At 44.5% G+C, this 22,690-nt stretch overlaps 1 protein-coding gene across 10 annotated transcripts in view; it reads left to right on the forward strand.

Annotated features, from left to right (window-relative positions):
• Window positions 1-22,690, forward strand: part of DIP2C (disco interacting protein 2 homolog C) — a 470,819-nt gene that overhangs the window by 220,602 nt on the left and 227,527 nt on the right. For 3 of the 10 annotated variants that reach the window (XM_070501192.1, XM_070501193.1, XM_070501195.1), the window contains exon 1: window positions 22,468-22,605. The exons of the other annotated variants lie outside the window; for them this stretch is intronic. The gene's annotated coding sequence lies outside the window, so the exon portion shown is untranslated. Of the gene's footprint in view, window positions 1-22,467; window positions 22,606-22,690 lie in introns of those variants that run through there. 10 annotated transcript variants of the gene reach the window in all.

Consider the following 22,690-nt stretch of genomic DNA (forward strand, 5'->3'; position numbering starts at 1 on the left):
TACAGAATCTCGAATCTATAACCCTTGAGCCTCCGCATATGTTGCATGTCTTGGTCCTTATAAACTGTAAGAATTTCTGGAATAATCTAAGATATGTAGGATGTGCGTGAATGGCTCTTCCCGGGCAGTTTGATGTTCGGATAGCAACGAAACAAGCATCTGTAGCATCCTTCTTACTATTGGCAAAGCAAATGGTCTTCTAACTGTGAGTATAACCTTACTATGTGTAGCACATTACCATCCACCATTTGCCCGAGGACCTGCCCCCTGACGACGTAAGAGACAAGCCCATGGGACTGGCCCTCTGCTGGACCCTGTGGAGATTTTTTCTGTCAAGAGCTTGAAGGCTCATTGGGAACTGGAAAGAACTTGCCCTAACGGTAACAACACAGAGCAGCTATCGCTGGTGAGCGCCTGTTCTCCGCCAGGTGCCGTCCTCTGCAGTTTTGGTGTGTCACCTTATTTAATCCCCACAGTGCCCTGTTAGGTAAATGTTCCTAAGTCTATCCCCTTTATGTACCAGGAGATTGAAGTTTAGGGACATTGGCTGTAGGAGAGGAGGAACAAAGTGACAAGAGAAGGGAGCACAAGGACACACGTGGAGGAGGGACAGGAGCCCTGACCCCCAGCCCAGGTGCATCACACACAGACTTTGGGGTCTGGACGTGATGAAAGGGTTTTGGGGAGAGGGTGGAACCTGACAGAAATGGATAGGATTTGGATATCCTCAGAAAAAAAAAAAGCAAGATTTCCAGTTGAGAATAACAGCTCAGTGTGGCTGAGTCAGGGCAGTGAGCAGGCTGGGCCTGGACCAGAGAGTCCAAGCCCATGGGGCAAGGTGTGCGGCAGGCCTCCCTGGTGAGGAGATGGGAAAGAAGTGGTGCTGATGGTGGGATGAATGAAATCTGCCTGGAAATTTGCTTTCAGTTTGTTTTCATTCTGTTTCTTTTAAAATGTAAGCCAGTCCTTGGTTTGTTCTGTTTCTTTTAAATGTGGGCCAGTCCTTGAATTTGGTTGCCTCAGGCTGCTGGTGACGGAACAGTTTTCTGATGGGGAAATTGAGGCTGGAGATCAGGGAGGTTTCCCTGGGCGCCTGAGGCAAGTAGAGAAGATAGCTGATTCAGTCTCCTTGGGAACAGTGTGGCTAGTTCTTGTGTCCACCCTGGAGAAGCAATGATATAAAGAGTTAGAATGTTGCACAACCCACCACTGTTGCTTGTTATTAACGATTGTCCAGGAGACCTGTAGAAGTGTGAAGATGCGGTTGGCAATGTTAAGGTTTGCCGCTTCTCCTCCGTGACCGGGATGGTGGGCCACCTTCACACACAGCTGAATCAGAGTCAAGCTTCTCAGCATCTGCTGGGATCATTCAGGTCAAGATGAGTCAGTCTCTGATTTCCTTCTTAAAATACTTGCCATAAAACATTTCACAGCTTGTGCTTTGGGAAGGTGTACATATGGCTTATAGACGTCATGGATGGAGGGCACTTGGTTGGTGTCCAGGTTAAACACAGACACATCTGGAGCCAGCATGGTGTCACTGAACAGAACCCTGGGTCTGGGGGTCAGGTCCTGGCCTGCCGTGAGCTTGCAGTGGCCTCGGACACCTGAACGCACTGTCTCCGATTCAATTTATGGAACAAGACACGATGGGCTCTAATCTCTAATCTTGGATCCTCTGTAATAGAGTGAATCTGTATGTGTGAATACCATATATACACGTGTAGTTTTTCAAAGGAAGAAGGGCTTTTGAGAAATACCCGAAAGATTTTTAAAGTTTTTGAGGGAAGCCAAAGTAAGACTGAAAATGTCAGCAGTTAGTCCTGGCACGGTGCACACGGGCACACAGCCGTGATCGTTTCTGATTTTGTGTAACCGAGTGGGTGTGGGGTGAATCTGGAGCTAGAAACTCATTTCCTGGCCATGAAGTGAGAACTCTGAGCAGCTCACCAACAACTTTGAGCTTCTGGGGCTCGCAGCTGAGCTGGCAGGTGAAAATGCGTGCTAGGAGGCACCTCGTGTGGGGTGGGCATCCTCAGACATGGGTGCGGAGCACTTTAGAAGGTTTGTGGTGTTGATGCGTGCAAGCCCAAGCCCCTCATGAGGACTGTGTTGTGGCTTGTGTTTATGCCCATTTAGTGCAGCTCAGCTCTTTCCAGGGAAGAGCAGAAAACCACTGACTTGTAAGCAGGAAGAATGCTGCTGACAAGTGCTTTTCTGGGAGCTGATTAGAACCCATAGGCCTGATGTCCCCTACCAAGATGCAGCTGAGGCTGGGGCCCGTCGAGCAGTAGAGGCAGACATTCCTGGAGGCAGAGAGGGCTGGGCAGTGGCTGGGCCTGCAAAGGCCTGTCCCAGGGAGCTCCTCCCCCTCTTTCAATGGTCCCTGATCCGTACCTTCTCCCCCAGAAATTCCTAGGCAATTCTCTTCTGGTTCGTTTTCAGCATATCGCCCAACGCCCTCCATCCAATTTAAGATGAAATACACTCTGCGACTGTGTTTTTGGGTGAGTCTTGTGGTTGGTAGAGCCAGCAGTGCCTGTCGGCTCCACTAGGGCCATGACCATGCTAGACTTCAGCCATGGGAACCACATGCATGTGGGGCCACCAGACCCTGGGGACCCAACCCAGGGACAGTCCTGATTGTCACGGCATGCTCTGAAGTGTAAACCAAGGAGGGCACATCTGCAGGGCCTCGTCCTGCCCAGGAAAACGGAGCAAGAATCCCGAGAGGAAGCCCATAGATGTAGGTGCTCTTTAACCACCCCACAGGACATTCATCAGGGTGGGAGGCTTTAGCTGGGACAGGCAAGCATGGAGTCACCTCAGTAGCCCCCAAATAACACAAGCCTACGTGGCCTGAAGGTCGTTTCTCTCCATCAGTCATCTTGTTAAGGCAGAAGGACTGGATCTTAGCCCTAACTTTCCGTTATCTGTGACCATCAACAAGGCTCTGAATTTCCCTTGACCTGCCTCATCTTTCCAGTAGATGGTATGTGACAGCATGAGGCTAGTGATTTTCAAAGGTCCTCTTTCTGGGCCTCATGGAGTAGACACTGCACCTTTCTAGCTTTTCATTATCTTTATGGGTAAATCTAGGCTCAATCTTGTTAGATCAAAAACATAAAGAATTCATGGTAATAGTTTCATTTTCAAATGAAATGCATTTCCATATTTAAAAAATTTAATTTTGTAACAGTTTAGAAAAGTGGCGGCAGTAGTAGAGAGTTCCCATAGACTCCATGCCCAGTTCCTCCTGCTGACATCTTACCTGAGTACAGCTCACGTGTCGCACTCAGCAAAACTGATGCATTATCATTACTCAGCAAGTAATGATGCATTAAAGACTCAGCAAAACTGATGCCTTATTATTATTTTTTTTTTTTAAAGATTTTATTTTTTCCTTTTTCTCCCCAAAGCCCCCCAGTACATAGTTGTATATTCTTCGTTGTGGGTCCTTCTAGTTGTGGCATGCGGGACGCTGCCTCAGCGTGGTCTGACGAGCAGTGCCATGTCCACGCCCAGGATTCGAACCAACGAAACACTGGGCCGCCTACAGCGGAGCGCGCGAACTTAACCACTCGGCCACGGGGCCAGCCCCAACTGATGCCTTATTATTGAATAAGACGGTACTTTTTCTGATTTCCCAGAAGCCCTTCCAGAACACCACATGCCATTTAGTCATCACATCTCCTTAGCGCCTGTGGGCTGCGACAGCATCTCAGTCTTTTCTTCTTTTTGGTGACCTTGACGGTTTTGAAGAGAATTGGTCATGTGTTTTCTAGAATGTCCCACAGCTGGATTTGTCTGATATTTTGCTCACAATTAGACTGGGGTTTGGGTTTGGGGAGGAAGACCACAGAAGTGAATACCCTCTGTGAGGTCATGTTAGGGCATGGCTTAGTACCCTTGACTTACGACTCTTTAGGTTGACCTTGATCACCTGCCTGAGGTTGTCTGCCCGATTTCTGCACTCAGAGCTACTCCTTCCTCCCCTCCTCACTTTTCTCTTTCTTACGAAGTTGGAAGCAATTTTACCATAGGATCCAGCAGTTGGGCACTGAGGTATTTACCGAGCTGATCTGCAAACTTTTACCCACACAAAACCTGCATGCGAATGTTTATAGCAGCTTTATTCATAAACACCAAAAACTGGCTGAGATACCCTCAGTAAGTGAACGGATGAATAAACTGCCATGCCCACACAGTAGGAGAGTGTCCAGCAGTAAAAGGGAATGAGCATCTAACCAGAAACAGGGATGGGTCATAAGTGCATGTTGCTAAGTAGAAGAGGGCAGTCTGAAAAGGCCACATACTGTGTGATTACAGTTACGTGACATTGTAGAAAGGCAAAACTATAGAGGCTATAAGTAGACCAGTGCATTTTCATTTTTTAAAATGGCCTTTCCTTTGACTTTTAAGTCATTGTATTGTGAGCCTTAAGTCTGTGCATGAGGAAATCTGTTGAGGATTAGAAGAAACTAGAGTTAAATTATCAAAAATGATACAAGTTAATGCAATTTTGTATGTAATAATGGCTTCTGGAATATGAGGTAACATTAAGCTCAGAGTAAAAATAAAATCTTCCTTTTCCCAAAGAATCGTGTTGTCCCTTGTAGAACCGTGGATTGCTCTGACAATCTGTGTTAGCCCTCTTTCTTACTCCCGTAAGCTTTCATCTTTGCTTGAATTTCTAGTAGCTAACATTACATTTAAAAAAAACACTGAACTCATTATCTCCTCCCTAAATGTCACTTCTTTACGAACATGGGTGTCTCATGTCCCAGCCCCTCAGTCTGCCCACTTGGGTCAAGTCAGATGATTTGGTGAAGGCGTGTGCATAGGAGCCTAGCTCTGATCTACCATCTGACTTTTGAAAGAAGTCTTCTCTCAGGCTGGGACTGCTTTCCGTGGGCCAATATCCTGCTGACTTGAGGTCTGAGATGTAGTTCTGGGGCTGGTGCGGGATAAGTGCAGCTGCTGCCCGAAGAGCGTATCTGGGATGTCTGGGCCATGTGTACGCGCCACCATGTGCAGGGCTGGCAGGGGGAAATTTGTTTTTTCTATAAAGAGGAATGCAGGACTCACGAAGGTGTTACTCAGGAATCAGTTTTCCTGATAAAATCGCAATGGCAGAACGTGAGTGAGTCTGTGGGCACTGTATGAATGCTCAGAGCTCTGGGGGCCGTTCTGGGACCTGACAGTGAGGTGATTGAGCACGGAAGTCAACACAGTGTTAATGCTGACGAGGTCAGCGTGACCTGAGTGTGGAGTTTGGTGTTGGGAGAGCCGGTGATCAGCTTGTTGATGAGGAGAAAGGCCAGTCCCCGCATTATGTGGTCATGCAGCCCAGCCAGCTGGGGACGTAGGCTCAGGTTCCAACTCCCAGTGTCTGTCTTCTTGATCACAGCGCACTGTCAATCCAGAGGCCACAGATGCCATTCACAGCAGGTTTTGAGAGGTTACAGTTTTAAGCAATAATTTAAAGAAAAGGATGGGTATAAACTTAGTGGGAGAATATGTAAGACCTTCCGAGTGGCAAACTGGCCAGCTGGGCTGGGACAGTCGGATGTGCAGGCAGAAGCTCACTGAGGTCTGGGGGGAGACGGGGCATCAGGGAAAGTGAGGGGATGGGACCTTGCATGTCCGGGAGCTTTCAGTCCACTTCTGAGATCGCTTCCATCTGGAGAGTTGGAGAAAAGAGTAACGTTCTGTTAATGCTGTGCTAGGATGATGCTTTATTTCAAAGTATTGCTCTTGCTGTTTTATGGGCCATTTCATGGTAAGTGCAGCTTGCAGCCCATGTGTAAATAGCCAAGTGGGTGACCCTCTCTGCACCTCTGTGGAGCTAAGCTCTTGGGAGGAGAACTTCTCAATAAGCCTGGATCAGACCCTCACTGATTTGTGATTATGGGCAGATCACTGCTCTGAGCCTCAGTTTCCCAGGAGCTGGTCAACAACACTGACCTTGCATGGTGGTGTTGGATTAGTGGAAGCACTTGCAGGATGATGCCTGCCGTCAATCAATGGGAATGATCATCATCAACGTGCTCAATGAATGTTTAAGTTAATCGGCATCCGGCACCCATTCGTTTATTCAGTATGTATCGAGGGTTTATTACAGGAACATGTTGGTGAATAAGATTTCCACCCTTAACCTCTCTGGGTCTCAGTTTTCTTAACTCTAAAATGGGGATGGTAGTACCTTCCACAGTGTTGCTGGGAAGATGAAGTAAGTCAAAAGATATAAAGTGCCTGTGAAAGCCCTTGCAATACGTAGATGGTGGTGACCTCATCATTAATGCGGCCTTTAGTGTGTCAGAAACTTGGTAGCATGCTCACACTTTTTTTTAAGTTAATGTATTTCCTTGACTTAGTGTTCCTTTCCTTTGCAAATGATTAAAACAGAAAACTTGAGGTTGATCAAGCACTTCAGGGGAAGTTCTACTTTGTGGAGGCTAGGACTGCTGAGTTTGGGTTCAGACTGGCTGGACTGGAACCCCCGCCCCCACCGAGCGGTTCTGCAGCCTTCCTCTGAGCTCCAGCCCTCTCTCCTATAAGGAGAGTTCTGACAAGCACCGCTGGGATTGCTGTGAGGCTCAGAGAAAACAACACACAGGAGGCGCCCACAGCTGCAGTCCTCGTTTTGTGTAGGGGGTCTGTCAGGGAAGGAGAGTGGTGGAGCCCAAGGTCCTGACTTGTGACTATAAGGTGCTCACAGGTATGTTTCGATCTCAGGTCCCAGGGCATCTGAAGTAATCTGAGATGATCAGGATCCAGTTAAAGATAATTACTTTTGAATTAATTTTCATAACTCCAGCTGCTATAGCCAATCCTAAGATTTTACTGGCCTAATTTGAATTCATGTGGAATTCCTGGCCGGTGGGTGGCCTTAGGCATGCATGCAGGACCAGGTGCTGATGGCCTGTGGTTCTGCCTGCCATCCTCTGATGGTCTCTGCATTCAGCCAATGTGGGGAGGGACCAGGTGGAGCTGGCACAGCAACCATCGTGACGTGACCACCTGTCCCATGATGATGACTGGTCTCATGGCCACACCTGATGCACCTGACTGAAGGAAGCTGGACCACAGTCCAATTGCATAGGAAGAAGAGAGACTAGGTTTGTGACTGGCCGGTCACCAAGTAGAGGGGAGATTTGACGACTCTGTCAATTGTTCCGCAAAACCCAAAGACAGTGAAGGCACTTTGTGCTTCTCTGCTGCCTTAACTGTGGCGGTTGTTGGGGTTGGGTGGGGAGACGAGGTTCATCTCCTTTCTGAGTCCACATCTGCTTTAAGCAGCACTGACCTTCTTGTCTGTTGGGCCAATGTGTGACTCCTTTTTGGAGTAGGTAGCCCTTTCTTCTGTCGGTTCTTAGTGCCACTGTCCATTTCCCAGGAGAGGAGAACAAGGACTCGGTGACATTTCCCTAAAGTCAGCAGGGATGAGAAACATGAGTCCACAACTGCCCTTCCTCATCCACAGCTGCTTTTCCTCTTTTGCATCTCTCTGGTCTCTTTGCTATTTCATGCCTTTTGCCTTCTCAATTGCTTACCTCAGTTTTTTGGACATTTTTAATATTTTTACAGACTTTTTTTTATAGGTACTTTCCTTTCCTCTGCTTGTTTTCTTTTCCCAGTTCTCACCACTTACAATTTTATAATGATCCATTGTGCATTCATGTCGCTTTCCCCTCAAAACCACAAATTACTGTAATTGGAGCTTGATATTAGAGATGCAAGGTAGAGCCCTTGTGCAGAGGAGTACCGAGCTCTCGAGTACGCTTCACGATGTACTCGAGTCAGTGTCTCCGTGTTCTTCCTGAACTTTTTGTTGAATTTACTTCTTCATGTGGTGCTTTCATAAGTGTGTTTTTAAATAGTGTGTGTATTTATATGTGTGTTTGTGAGTGCTGCAGGGGCTTGGCCAGCTGAGTCCCTGCCACGGCAAGGTAGCGTGTCTTCAGCATCGCTGCTCCAGTGACCAGGCACGTGTGTGGGCACGTGGAACAGCATCAGGAGTCGAGTGCTCCTCTTCTGTCCCGGAACACCATGTTTCCCAGTGTTCTGTGGTTTACACAATAATTACTGTGGGGCTCGCCTAATGAGATGTAGTACTTTTAAAGGCTTGAATTAAAATCTTCACTGTTTTATCCACTTTCCTCGTGGAGTTACTGGCTCCTGCTCACTGTAGCCAGACTGCCAAAGTGTCAGTCAACCTGGTCTTTCCATGAGAGCGAATTTCTAATATATGTTTCATTAGAGGGTTTTAAAAATGGTGACTACATTTCATTAGCTGTCTTTTCCTGTAAAATGTCAGGAGTTCATAAATATACTTGATCCAAAGAAAATCGCTTTTTTTAAAGGTTTTTAATTTAACCACATACATACTCATGTGCACATGCACACACGCAGATGCACAGACACTTTTTCTCCCCGGGACTTTAAACTTTTTAAAATTTTAGTAGCACCCTTTATAAGGCTCTGCTTTGTTCAAAGATGGGGTGGGAAAACAGTTTCTGCCGTGGTTTCTTTGAGCCTCACTGAGCTTGTCTGCTTTTTGTAAGTCTTACACACCGTTAGTTGTGTTGACTTAGTGCTGAAATCCTCCTTTCAGGGGTAAAGGAGGTTTGAATACTGGCTAGTGTTTGTCCGTAAGTTTCTCTCCACCTTGTTTCCTCAGGAGTCTGGAGTCATGGACTGTGTTTCATGAGTTTACGTAAATATATCTTCCAAGGCAGCACGCATGGAAAATGCACTGAAACGTGCACAGTGGTAACTCCACGGATATTAACGACCTGGTTCTGCCCACCATGCACGGCAGCGTCCAGCTCCCACGCCCCTGTCGGTTTTCTCACCTGTGCTCCCACTGTCCTGGTGCTGACACATCGGCTGTTGCAGATGCTGCTTCAGATCTCACTGGTTCTGCTAGCTCCTTTTTTCTCGAGAAAAAGAATTGCCCGTTGGTACTGATTACTCCTTACAGAGATTTTTACGGGTGGATGCAGGGTGGGCAGAGGGGAGGACAAGGCCTAGGTTCTCTGGTGGGCCAGGTGTCATTCAAGAAGACAAATGCAATACACTCACTGATGTCACTAAATTATTTAGCTGCAAAGTGAGATAACACAAAATATTGGGGGAAAAAAATCTCACTCCGTAATTTAGATTACAGAGTTTTCAGGGTGTTTTCCTCTGAATTGGCATCCTATAGCTTTAGGATCCTGTTTTTATTCATCTTTTACTAACTTGGTCATAAAGCGGATGCTAGAGATGAAATTGTTGCAGTCTGACATAGGATCATGTGCTGTATTTTTACCTGAGACGTTCAAGGTGGTTCATGCGGTAACAAGAGGCTGCATTGTGCCTGAGGACAATTAGCCAATCGCCCTCCTCACTGGAGGCATCTGGAAGCAGTTCCAACCTCAAAGGACATGCCACCTCAGGTGTGGGGACAGAGACCCTCTTCCCGATGATTGCTTTCCTTGTGTGTCTGTTCAAGCTGGCCTTGATTTTACACAGAGCTTTTGAGCATATTTCTGCCCAATGGTGATTTGACAATGATTTATACATTGTGGGGGCCTGGGGATAAATATTCTCTGTTGCCTAGACAGGTAGGCACTGGGGTGGGGCTGTCTGCATACTTCCAGGAGATGAAGGGTGAGGTCTTCCCATGTAATTGTCTCTCAGTTCACACAGTCAGACCAATTTCATCTGTTAGTGAAAGTGAAAGGAGTTTCAGTTAACTTTTTCAGTTAAGTGCCATCAGGAAGCTGGAGTTTAATTCTTGGGTGAAATAATCACGATGGGAATGTGCCTTTTGACTTGCAGTGATATCAGAATGACTGGGAAAGTCCCAGTGATGGGCTTAGCAAGTCTGTTTTGGGCTGTGGACTTTATCAGGTGTGTAGAGAATCTTTATTAAAAATGTAGGAAAAGGAACAGACAGAAAGATTCCACTTGAAGGGAATGAAAAAGTACATTAAAAATGCAGCCTAATTTTCTCTAAGAGAGGCCCATCAAAATGTGACCCAATTTTCAGTTGAACAGTAGGTTCAGAACTAGAGAAATGTTTCTGAATGTTGTTGGAATTGTTTTTCCTTTCGTCTGTGCATCATCTCCCCAGGCGCTCACCAAGGGCAGTGTCTCCTCCTGGACCGTCAGTTCTGAGCCAAGGATCAAAGATCTTCCTGTGGTTTCTGCTGACTTGCAAAATACGTACCTTGTAGCCTGTGGTGCCATTTCTGTTTCTCCTGAATGGTAGTTTTATTTTGTTTTAAAATTAAGATATAGTAAAATTGATTCTTTTTCGTGTCTGGTTGTATGAATTCTGTTGTGCTCATTTGCAAGCTGTTTATCCACTTTTTTGAAGTTTCTGTTCAAGTCTTTGCCAGTTTTAATCGGGATGTTTGTCCTTTGTTAGATATATGGTTTGAAAATATTTTCTCCCAGTCATAGCTTAGTTTTCATCCTCTTAAAAGTGCCTTTTTGGGAACAAATTTTTAATTTAATTTAATTTTTTTTTTCTTTTGGTGAGGAAGATTTACCCTGAGCTAACATCCATGCCAACCCTCTTCCAATTTGCATGTGGGTTGCCTCCACAGCATGGCTGCCTGGTGGAGCAGGTCTGCGCTGCATCCAAACTGGTGAACCCAGGCTGCCAAAGCAAAGTGTGTGGAACTTTAACCACTCGACCATGGAGCCGGCCCCCCAAATTTTAAAATTTTGATAAAGTCTACTTTATTATTTTTTCCTCTTACGGCTCTTGCTTTTAGTTTTATGTCTAAGAATTCGTCTAACCCAAAGTCATGAGGATTTTTCCCCTGTGTTTTCTTCTAGAAGTTTTATAGTTTTATGTTTTACATTTAGATCTGTCATCCATTTTTAGTTCATTTTTATAGAAGGTGCAAGAGTTAAGTTGAGGTTCTTTTTTTTTCTTTGAATAAGGATTTCCAGTTGTTATTCCAGCACATGACAACAAGACTGTCTTTTCTCTATTTAATTCATTTTGCACCTTTGTCAAAAAACAATTAGCCATAATTATGTGGGCCTGTTTCTGTACTCTACTCATCTGGACCTTCACCAATATCACATTGTTTTAATTATTGTAACTTTCTGGTAAGTCTTAAAATCAGGCAGTGTGATTCCTCCAACTTTATTCTCTTATCAAAAATTTTTTGTTATTCCAGTTCCTTTGACTTTTCATATAACTTTTAGAAATAGCTTGTCCTGCTAGGATTTTAATTGGAATTATGTTAAATCTATACATTAATTTGGAGAGAATTGACATCTTTTTATTATGTTGAGTTTTCCATTCCATGTGCACAGCATGTCTCTTGATTTATATGGATCATCTTTGATTTCTTTCGTCAGCATTTTGTAGTTTTCAGCATACAGATTCTGTGTTATGCTACAGATCCCATACATTTTTTAGATTTATACCCAAGTATTTCTTTTTTTATAGCTACTGTAAGTGATAAAATTTTTAAAATTTTAGTTCCAAATATTCATGACTAATTTTCTCTTTTCTGTTTTCAATTTCTTTGATTTCTGCTCTGTTTCTTTCCTTTCACTTGCTTTGCGTTTATTTTACTTTTTTTCTATTTTCTTAAGGTAGAAGCTTAGATAATTGAGATCTTTCTTGTTTTCAGATATAAACCTTTAATGCTATAAGTATTCTTCTAGTCACTATTTTGGCTACATTCCACAAATTTTGGTTTTCATTTTGGTTCCGTTGAAAATATTTTTTACTTTCTTTTCAAAACTCAAAGTAGTTTTATGTAGTTCATCCAAATGTCATTTTAGCTAGTGATCAAGATGAAAATTCATGCAAGTGTAATTCCTGCATTTGCTTCATAATATTTTCACGTTCTGTGCCTTCACCAGTAAAGAGCGGTAGGTGAGCCTATCAGGGAGACGGTTGGTACGTAGTCTATTGATGACGTAAAATTAAGTGCCATGAGGACAGGGGTTTTGTGTTTTGTATTCCGATACTACCAGGTACCTAGAACAGTGCCTGGCATGCAGTAGGCGTGTGAGAGAGATTGTTGAATGAATGAATACTGTGTGTATCTGCTAAGGCAGTGTGCCTTTGCATCGAGTTAAATGTAATTTCACTTTGATTTGTGCCTTTCCATCCAGGTCCCTTGGCTTATCTGAACTCCTTTGCTATGCAGGCTAGTTTGCAACATGACCACGTTTTCAAGCTGTCTTTGCACATTGATTTAAGCTTTGTTTACTGATTATTTTTTCTTATTTTAAATGAAAGAACTTTTCTTACTCTCTGATCATATGCACTCATCTTCCATCTATTATTGGGATATATGGTGCCAATGCATGTTACTTTGTAAAGATTAAAAAATTACTTTAAACACACCTGTACTTGAATATCCAGCAGAGATTCGTTGATTCCAACAATAAAGCAGAGCTTTATTTACAGCTCCTTCTTCCTCTATTAATACATCAATGGGTATAGGATTGTATACATTATGCTTTATTATTTGCCTCTTGACTAAAATATATTATTAACAATTAATTGCTGCTTGATCAAAGTTGGGCAGAATGTTCAGAAAGCATAATGTTTCCATAAGTTAAAAGTTTGACTGTCCTGTTATGGTTATTACTGTTTAATTAGGTAGTGGATTCATCAAAATTTTATCACACATCCATTATGTGCCAGGATTATCCACATGTTTTATTCCCATCAGTTCAGGGTATTTTTTACCTTGCAAGTGAATTTGTGCACAGGAAGCCTCAGTGTTTGCAGGAGGAATTCCTGCAGCTCATTGGGCTCAGAAAAAGAGGTAATGATTGGACAAACTTACCCCAAAGAACTGGCCTGTTATATGTCTTCTGTATGTTATTTGCCTGCCTTCTCCAGCCCCCACTCCCCCAAATCCAAAAACCTTTTAAATTAAATTCAAAACTGAGCCATTATTTTAGAAAGTAGGATTTTTAAAAGAAAATATGTAATTGGAAGATGATAGAAATATCGTAGCATAGTCTATATATCTCTTAATGCCTATAAGAGGGAGATAACATCATTCCTATCTTTGTAATAATATCTTTGTCTGTTTCCATTTTTATTTCCCATTACTTGTCCAGATAGGGCAATTTAAGAAAGACATTGGAATCATTAACTTATGTACCACTTTATTTCCACCTTTAAAAAAGTTTTAAAAGTGAAAATGTAACTCTTATTCTTTCATTCAGCAAACATTTAGTGATAGTGGCTGTCTCTCTGTCTCTGGCACATAGTAGGTATTAATAATATTTGTTGGATGAATGAATGAGAAAATATAATTCGGGGTCATTTCCATGGTATTTGGAAAAACGGGAGGTAAAATTTCAGCACGACGGTGAAGGGTGTTCAACAGGGGCTGAGTGGAAGCTGCAGTGTCACTTTGTAGTCATTCTAGATTTGGTTCAGTGTGGAGCAGCAGCAGTGTGCTCTTCAGAGTCTGGATTTCCAGGAGTTCAGAGTGAGCCAGGGACGCAGTGTTTTATTCCATCTGATAGAAGAAGTAGAGAGCTGTGGTGGCTCCTCGTTTCAAGGGAGGACAACTAGGCTTACATCTCCATGCCTAACAGGTTGGGTGCTCACCAGGGTCTTGGGCTTCCTACAGCTCCTCCGGGGCCCTGCTGGAGGGTCAGGCAGGGCAGGCTGCAGGGAGTTGAGTGTGAACCCACCTTTGACCCTGGCCACTGACCCCCAGGGAGGTGTCCCGTGAGGGGAAGTTAGTACGTGCTACCCAGGGTGTTACCAGTGTGCAGAGATGTGGAGATGCAGAAGAGGGCCCAATCCAGCCAAATCTCCGTTAAAGATTTGTAGGCGGTCTGCTCTTGCTGAGGAGTCCCCAGTTTTATTCCCTGGGTCTAAACTTACTCTCAGTGATCCTGTTTGCCCCAGGAACCCACCTGAGCGAGAGCTGGCAACTGGGAGTTGGGCTCCATCCATCCTCTCCAAACATGGCGGTGTTAGGACCCCCAGCCAGCACCTGGGTTATTATAAAGTTTGAGGAGTTACTGGGTCAATGATTTCTTTAGTATAACAATAACAACTTGATGGGTGACAACTGGACATCCAAGGTGTCCTTTAGAAAGGTCATTGGTAAAGCCCAGCAGTTCAAAAAGGGACATGGACAATCGATGTACAAGCTTTGGTTCATAGTATCAGCACGGCAACAGCGGGTCAGCACCCTCCATCCACCTGTCAAGGGGTTAGGTGGCATCGTTTGCACTGAGCAGGGCATTCTCAGTCCATTCAAAAATCGTCAGAGTTGAGAAGGATCTGCTTAGAAGAAAAAATCACTCAGACTAAATTTTTCAGAATTGGTGCCTTCCATGAAAACAGGTAGTTAAGAATAATAAAAAATGAAAGCAAGTCATTCTCAATACAGTTAGCAGTTCTTTGTGATCTAAAGTAATGTTGGTAAGAAACAGTTTTGCACATAAATAATACAGTAGAGAGAAACTTAATAAGCATTTATAGAGTTTTTAAAAAATTTTGCTAATTTTTAGGTGATAAGATTCAACAAATGCTCGTAGTTTCCTTAACTCAGTTGCACAGGAGAAATATTTTTTCAGCTTAGGCTGTCACTGGGGTAAATCATGAGTTGGTGCTGAGGTGTCTGTAGCTGATGGAAGATGAAACAGTCAGGTGGAGATGGAGGCATGGTCCATGCTGTGAGTCTTGAGGTGAGCTAATGTCTTCCTTGAAGAATTTTAGTTAGCTGAGAAGGAATGGGTGGAAATTGAATTTCAGTAAATAAAACGTAAGTCAAACAGTCATCCATGGACAGAAAGTGCTTTCCTAACTTGCCAGCTGCCTGTAGTCCAGTGGAAGCGGGAATGGCAGTGCTGACACTGTTTGCCTGTGGCAGACGCAGAACCCGCCGCTTGGTGCTGTGCTGGTGCAGTAAGAGCCGGCTGGCTCCCAGGAGTGAGAAGCGAGGGGGGCCTGCAAAGCCCAGGTGGCTGAGTGTAATAGATGCCTGGTCTACCCCAGAGTTGCCTGCACACTGCACAAGTGCAGGCGTGCCCTCCACTGAGGTGCAGAGGGCTGCAAGCATCCTCCTTCAGTTGAGTACCTCATGGTAAGACCAAGAATCATTTCTTGGACAATTTGTATGCGGTATTTCTTTCCCTGCCCTTAGTGAGGTAAGAAGGGACCACAGGCCAGAGGAGCAGAAGCAACAAGACCATTGTCGCTGCAGAGAAGGTTGCTAGGAGTAAGTTGGCTGCATTGTGGAATGTCGGAAAAAAGTTTTTTTTAAAACTCTTCACGTGTGTCTTCCCTGTCCCAACCTATTCCAAAATAACTAATTTCATGGCACTTATGTTTTGAGATGCCCTCTCCCAATGTATGTGATAGTTTTCTCAAGCAATTCCACCTCCACCTTCCTCCATGTTCCTTGGATTCTCTAGCAGGTAAGGTACCTCTGGAGGATTGTCACAGTGAAGCATGTCTTATCATTGTCACTCTTAGAGGAACATTGGGCATCTAGCTGCTCACAAATTAAGTTTCTCTAGATCTGAGTAATTGACGTGTATTATAGGATTGAACTTTACTCAATCAAGTTTAAGTTCATAATGGATAAGCATTTGGGAGAAGACAGGGTGTTCAGCTAATTGCAGCACCAAATGCATTTTACAAGTGGAGTCTAACTGCTCTTCCCTGTCTCCCTATCGTCAGTTAAGTGTAGTCGTCCCTTGGTATATCGTCAGTTAAGTGTAGTCGTCCCTTGGTATCCGCAGGGGATTCATTCCAGGACCCCCCTCCCACATACCAAAGTCCGCAGATGCTTGATCCCCTTACTCTGCCCCTCATATCCGTGAGTTCCACATCCGCAGCTTTAAACAACTGCAGATTGTGTACTATGTTTACCATCCGCGGTTGGTTGAATCCAAGGATGTGGAACCTGTGGATTCAGAGGGCCAACTGCATTTATTCTGAAGTTGGTGAAAAGAAAACAGCTGCTACAGTGTACCGACTAGCAAGTAATGGAGGAGATAAAATGTGTGTTCTTTCTCCCTGCCTGCTGAATTTCCTAAAGTCTTCAAGATATACTTGAGCATCTTTTTTCTCTTCAGTATAAGATTCATTTACTTGAAAAAAACACGGAATTCTTTCTACACAGACCAATATTCAAAATCTGTAGATAGTTTCTGGGGGTGAGGAGGGAAAGATTCACAGGGTTTCTTTTCTTTCTTTTTTCCATTCACTTCAACTTAAGCTCATTGTGTCAGAAATGACTTTTTAAATTTAACAGTGAAGAAAATATGAGTGTGCGTGAGTATGTATTGAAATATTTTCTCACAAATAAATGTGATTGTTCAGATTCATCCAGCTGACGTGATGAGTTAATTTTTCTCTTAAATTTAGTCCCTGCAAGTTCATGTGAAATCTAGTGTACGTGCTCTTTAAATCTTGTGGTAAAAGGTCCTTTTTGCTGTTCAGAAGAAACAGGAGTTTTGTCCTTGTTCTGCCTCTAAGTCAAGAGTCGTCTGATTTTCGAGAGGTCAAAAGCCGCTTGTGCTGGTGGGCCCTGGTCAGCCCACCAGACAGGAGTCGTCAGGGCTTGAGGCTGAGGTGAGTGCGCTCACTTGGTGCACTCTCCACCTCACGAGGTGGAAGATGTTCCTTCTGATAAGGAGATTAACTGTGACTGGGGAATGCTGGCAGGACAGAACGTGGACGAAGCCCTGGACCTGGATTTACATGTGATGTGTTCATCTGGTGTGACCTCACCTCGTGGGACTGTGAGGCTCCCAGGGGGTCAGATGGACCCTGGGGGACCCTGAAACCCACCCTCAGGGTGCCCAGTATTGGTCTGCGAGACCACGTGGGTGGGCACAGAGGAGGAGGAAAGCGGGCTCCTGATTAAGAGGCGACCTTGTTGTCAGGCCCTGTGAGGTCTGTTTGGGGGGGCCTGGGCAGCTACCGTGTCCCAGAGGACTCAGCCCTCCCGAAGGCTGGAAAGCACAGCGGCCTTCAGTGTGGGCTGTCCGCCTACTGGAGAATGCCATCCTCCTCCGTCACCAACGCACCACTTCACATTCAGAAAGAAAAATCTCAAACCATGCTTTGCTCCTATACTATATTTTTAGGCTTGATTACAGTTACCTGATTTCCATAAGCCCTGTTTGCGTGTCTTTATTCGTCCCCATTCTCTCAAGATCCCACATGAACCCCCTGCAGTTTTGCCACCTGGGGGTTCTTGTACACCTTCAGCTGTTTGTCAGCACTGCCCTTGCCATTTCCAGAACCAAACCTTCTGGGCATCTGGCCGGTGCTTGCCTCTGTCCCTTGGCATGTGATTCTTTCATGTCATCTCTCTGTCGTCTCATCTCCCCAAAGCCCTTTTAGTCAGTTCTTGCCCCCTGTCTGCTGTGCACCCTGATTCACTGCCGGATGTAGGGGTAGATCCTGGTCTGGCTCCTCATTGTATAGATGGGAAAACTGAGGGCCGGGGAGGTTGTGATCTGAGCATCACAGACTGGAAAGTGGCCCTGAGGACCCAGTCCCCAACTCCAAGTCTGATGTCTTTCCCGCTGCACCACATTGTGGTTTCTTGTTGTCACTGTCAGGTTACATGTCAGGGATGAGATCATCCCTTCATCCTTCCAGGCATGTGGCTCAGAGGCTGTCGTCTGAATTGGCTTGGTGAGCTGAACAAGGCCACAAGAGGGTGAGCCATACACAGACACTCTAGAATGGACTTGGTACCTGCAGATGGAGGTCCAATATGGACTCGCACTTTATTGAAGACAGCCCTGACTGTTTACACTTGCTCAAAAAAAATGAAATACTTACATGTGACTCTAACAAAACACGCAGAGGATCAGTATGAAGAAAATTACAAATTTCTGATGAAAGAAATCAAAGACTTAAATACCATGTTTATGGATTAGAAGACTCAATGTAGTAAAGATGTTAGTTCTTCCTAAATTGATCTATAGATTTAAGACAATTCCCATAAAGTTCTCAGCAAAGTTTTTAGTAGACATAACAAACTTTTCCTAAAATTTATATGGAAAGGGAAAGGCCCTAGAATAGCCTAAACAACTCTGCCAAAGAAGAATCAAGTGGAGAAATGGCTCTTCCCAATGCTAAGGCTTACTGTCTACCCCCAGTAGTCTAGAGTGTCCCTCTGGTGGAGGGACAGACCCATAGTTCAACGGAATGGAGTAGGGAACTCAGAAATAGGCCTACACAAATGTGCCCAATTAATTTTTTGACCAAGAAGCAAAAGCAGTTCAATGGAAGAGGGATAACTTTTTCCATAAATTGTGTTGGAGAAATTAGACATCCATAGGCCAAAAAAAAAAAAAATCAAGACCTAAATTTCTAGTAAGAAAGATAGAAAATCTTCCAGACTTAGGAGCAGGCAGAGTTCTTAGATTTGAAACTAAAAGTATGATCCATAAGAAGAAAAATTGATAAATTGGACTTCATCAAAATTAAAAACTTGCTCTATGAAGGACCCTGTAAGAGGATGAAAAGACAAACTATAGAGTGAGAGAATGTATTTGCAACCCACATTTCCAACAAAGGATTTGCATCCACAATTTATAAAGAACTCCCAGAACATAAGAATATTGCTAAAAAATCAATTCAAAAATAGGCTAAGGACATGTACAAACTTTTCACTAAAGAGGATATGCAGATAGAAAGTAAGCCTATGAAAATAGGTTCAACATTGTTAGGTATTAGAGAAAAGCAAATTAAAACCATTTTGAGATATCACTACATACCTGTCAGACTGGCTAAAGTAGGAAATAGTAATAACACAAAATGCTGGCAAGGATGCAGAGAAACTATCCTTGGGGACTTTGCTTGGAATTGATGTTTCTACCTCACCCTGGGATTCTTTGGCATGGGCACAGATGACCAGATGGCTCATGTCCGTCTCTTTGAGCTTGCCTTTCTGATGTTTCATTCGCTGCAGATGAGGCAGCCTCTTGACTGGGTTTGACTTGTGGTGGTGCTGGAATAGAAACAGCCAAACAGGGGCCATAGCTACTAACAGCCCTCAGTGCAGCTACTTAAACAATTCTGAAAACACTTAAAATCAAGCTCTGGGTGAGCGAGAGTGTGCTTCTGAAACAGGAAGATAACACTTTAGGTATTTGTGGGAAATCAGGGCTTTTTGGCTTTGGATCTTTACACGTTTGCACTTCCCTAACTGACTTGTATAAACAGTAACTCTTGAGTTCTGCTTACAGGGACATGCTTTGTCCGTGCTGAGGTTTCTGCATGGGAATGAACTTTGGTACTTGCTGCTGCTAGCCCATTTCCTCCTGCTATCAGCGATTAAGCCTTTGGTAAACTCAGCCGTTTTCTCGTTTTTCTTTTGGTCCCATGTACGGCCCTCTCAGCAGAGCACTGGTGCAGAAGTGGCTTCTGTGGGACCTGGTTCATAACCATCACCAGTGGCTGGCCCCCACACCTCCTCTCCCTGTACCTGTGAAGACCAGCCTGTGTGCTTACTGCAGGCTGCCCCAGAAGACTGTCCAGACCCTAGAAGTGACATGGGCCTTTTTTGTTTCTTCAATTTGTCCTCCTTCAACTTCTGCAAAGGGCTTTGACCTTCTCCCCAGTGTGACATTTAGACATTTCCCATTGTGGGATGGTGGGAAAGCTGTAGTGCTTGTACCTCCCTGGTCCAGATGATGCCTTTAGCTGGGCTCATGGGCAAGTGTCCTAGCCTTGCTGGGACAGTCACCTTTTCTGGAAAATGAGGATGCTGATGATGATAGGATCTCTAAAATTTAAATGACATGTTGATTTGTAAGGTTCCCAGTAAGATCCCTGACTCACTGTAGGTAATCAATACTCCTTCTTTCCCCTTGTCTTCCATTCTGTGCGTCTGCCCCCTCCCCATCCAAAGTACCAACTCTGATGGTCCATCTTCATAGGAGAGCCTTTGGGAAGGGGGTCAAGGGGCTCATTCAGAAGATTCGTGAGGTTTGAATGAGAAAGGGCTGGGCCAGCCGGGACCCTGGTCCCATCTCAGCTTCTGAATTTCTAGCTATAAATAATGAAAGATGGTGTCCATCACCCTCCACTCCAACCCCTTCCCACTTGCCTCCACCAAAGAAAAGGCACAGCATCCAGGAAAGCCCACTAACTGGTGAGATTTGGGATCTGCAAAAGTGAAACTCACCATCTGGGAAATGTAAGTAGCTTTATTTCATGTTTACGTGGTCTTCTCAAGAGCTAACTTCCTAGAGAGTAGGATTTTTTTTTTCCTTTTTCTCTAAAGAAGGGATATCTGAATGCCAGAAGATACCAAAAAAAGTGACACTGGTTTGTTTAAAGAGTTTTCAGCAAGTGATTGTAGCAGTTTTGCCTGAAACTGACCTGTTGAGATTTTCTGGACTGATGATCGAGGATGACCATGGGTGGCATCTCTGGGGGGCTGTGAGGGGAGTTCCCTGGGCAGGCACTGCCTACTTGTGTCGCACCTGGGCAGGAGGTCTTGCAGCAGGAGAGCAAATCAGCCTCAAACGTACAAAAACCTCTGTCGCCTACCCAGCGGACTTCTGCAGCGCTTTGAAATTTTGAAAAGGGCTGTTGGAGTTCTGTAAGATCTTTGGGGCAGTTCAGGCCCCAGGACGGCTGGTGCTGGGAGTGGTTTTCCTTCACTATCAGAGCTTGCTTTCGAAAGTCTGCTGCAGGACTGGTGGACATCAGCTGACTCTTTCTATTCATGTGGTTTAGAGTAGAAGGGACACTAAATGGGTTATTTTCTTTAATCCCTCCTATAATTGGAGTTCTTTACATACCAAAGAGAAAAGCTACGGAGCACATATAATATTTTGAAAAACAAAACAAAAGTAAAACTGTGAGTGATAACATCTGAGACCTTATTGGCTTGAGTTAAGATTTTAACACAGTGGGACATTTAAAATATATTTTTTTCTTTCTTGTCATGCCATTAACTAAGTGTTTTAAGGAACTTTATGGTCATTCACATGAACATAAAAATCCCAGTCGTGTTAATCTGTAGTTCTTAAGAGTTTTTTTCCCATTGTAATGAGTATTTTAATAAGTCTGGGTTATTTTATAATCCTAGGGAAGATTTTAAATTTCTCCTGATTACATTACTTAAAATATCCTTATGGAATTCAAATTTCTAAGTTTTGCATTGGAAATATGGCATAAACCTGAGAAAAATTAAGGAGTGATAATACAGCAGTGCAGATAGTAACTAAGGAAAACATAATTGTGAAGTGATGTGGACGTGGTGAGACGTGGGGCCAGGCTCTGGAAGGACCAGGCCTTGCTGCTGAGTTTGCTGTCAGTCCTGAGGTGGTGAGCAGCCTGCAACAGGCTCACCATAGTGAGGTCACCCAACCCCGGTTCCCTTCTAGTGAGAGATCGGGGGGCTGCATGTGGAGAGGACGGGGTGATGAGGACTCGAGATCGAGGGCTGTGAGCAACTGTTTGGGCCATGCAGGGAGAACCGATGGCAGCTGGCATTGGGTAGTGGTGGCAGCAATAAAAGAAAAGAGATGGATGCTTGAGAGGTCAGGGTTGAGTCTCCTCAGAATTTCTGACACTTCTGTAACCTGTCTTTGTCCTCACCTGTCATGCAGTGGCCATCACTCTAGTCCTTGCATCTTCCTACTGCGTACTAGTTGTACCACACTGAGGAAGGCAGTTTTCATGAGTCTTCCCACCCAACTCAGAGAACTTCTGGAGCAGGAGCTGCATGGGTGCCTCTTAGTGTCTGTCACAAGTTTGAACATGTGATAGATGCTGGATGAGTACTTGTTAGGTTTTTTTAAATATGTTTTCTTACCTACTTCATGCTTACTAAGACGTTTTACATTCTGCGTATTTTGTCTTTTCAACTATGTCACAAGGTAATAGGTGTTATTACCAACATTTTATTAATGAGAAAAATGAGACCCAGAGACATGAGCTGACCTTGCTGAGTCCCCCAGCTGTGTTCAGTGTGTGTTCGGGGCAAAGAGAGGTCCCTGGTCTGCCTGCTTCTCCCCCGAACAGGTAGGTACTTGCCACAGATGTCACAGTCTGTTTCTGCAGAAATGAAAAGCTTAGCGCGGAGCTGACGAACACGCCTCCAGCAGTGGGGCGAGCAGGAGGAAGCCTTCCAGGGTGCTCCCTCAGCCTTATAAAGCCATCGGCTGAGGAGAACAGCATTGTGAAACCTCCAGACAGCCATAAAACCCCAAACATGGAAATGATTGCTTTGTTATATAAAGCATTCGTTCCAGCTTTAAATAATGAAATAAACTCCTGACACCAAGAATGGAAACCATCACCGTTAAGCTGATCTGTTTACTCTGAACTGATCCCAGCCGTGGAGATGGCTTGGTGGCACAAACGTTACTCGTGGGGAGCACTCAGTCACCTGGAGACCACGTGGCTCTCTGGGCTTTCCCATCCTGATGAGACATCCACGGGGCTGGTGGCTCTGCACACATTCCCCTTGGGTCTGAGTTTGCCAGAATGAGGCCAAGATGGACAGACAGAGGAGCTGAGGTGTCCCCTTCACGCTTGCATTTGCTGGGCCGACTTTTCCTTCACTTTTCTAAGACTGAGAGTTTACCCTGAAACTCTGGACTACAATATAAGTAAGACAAAGAATTCTTCCTTTTGGGGAGGGAAAGAATTATCTATCTCAGAGTGTTGCTAAGCTGTGTATTGTTGGTTTCACTT

This window comes from Equus asinus, chromosome 29 (assembly GCF_041296235.1).
Source record: "Equus asinus isolate D_3611 breed Donkey chromosome 29, EquAss-T2T_v2, whole genome shotgun sequence".
Taxonomy (NCBI): domain Eukaryota; kingdom Metazoa; phylum Chordata; class Mammalia; order Perissodactyla; family Equidae; genus Equus; species Equus asinus.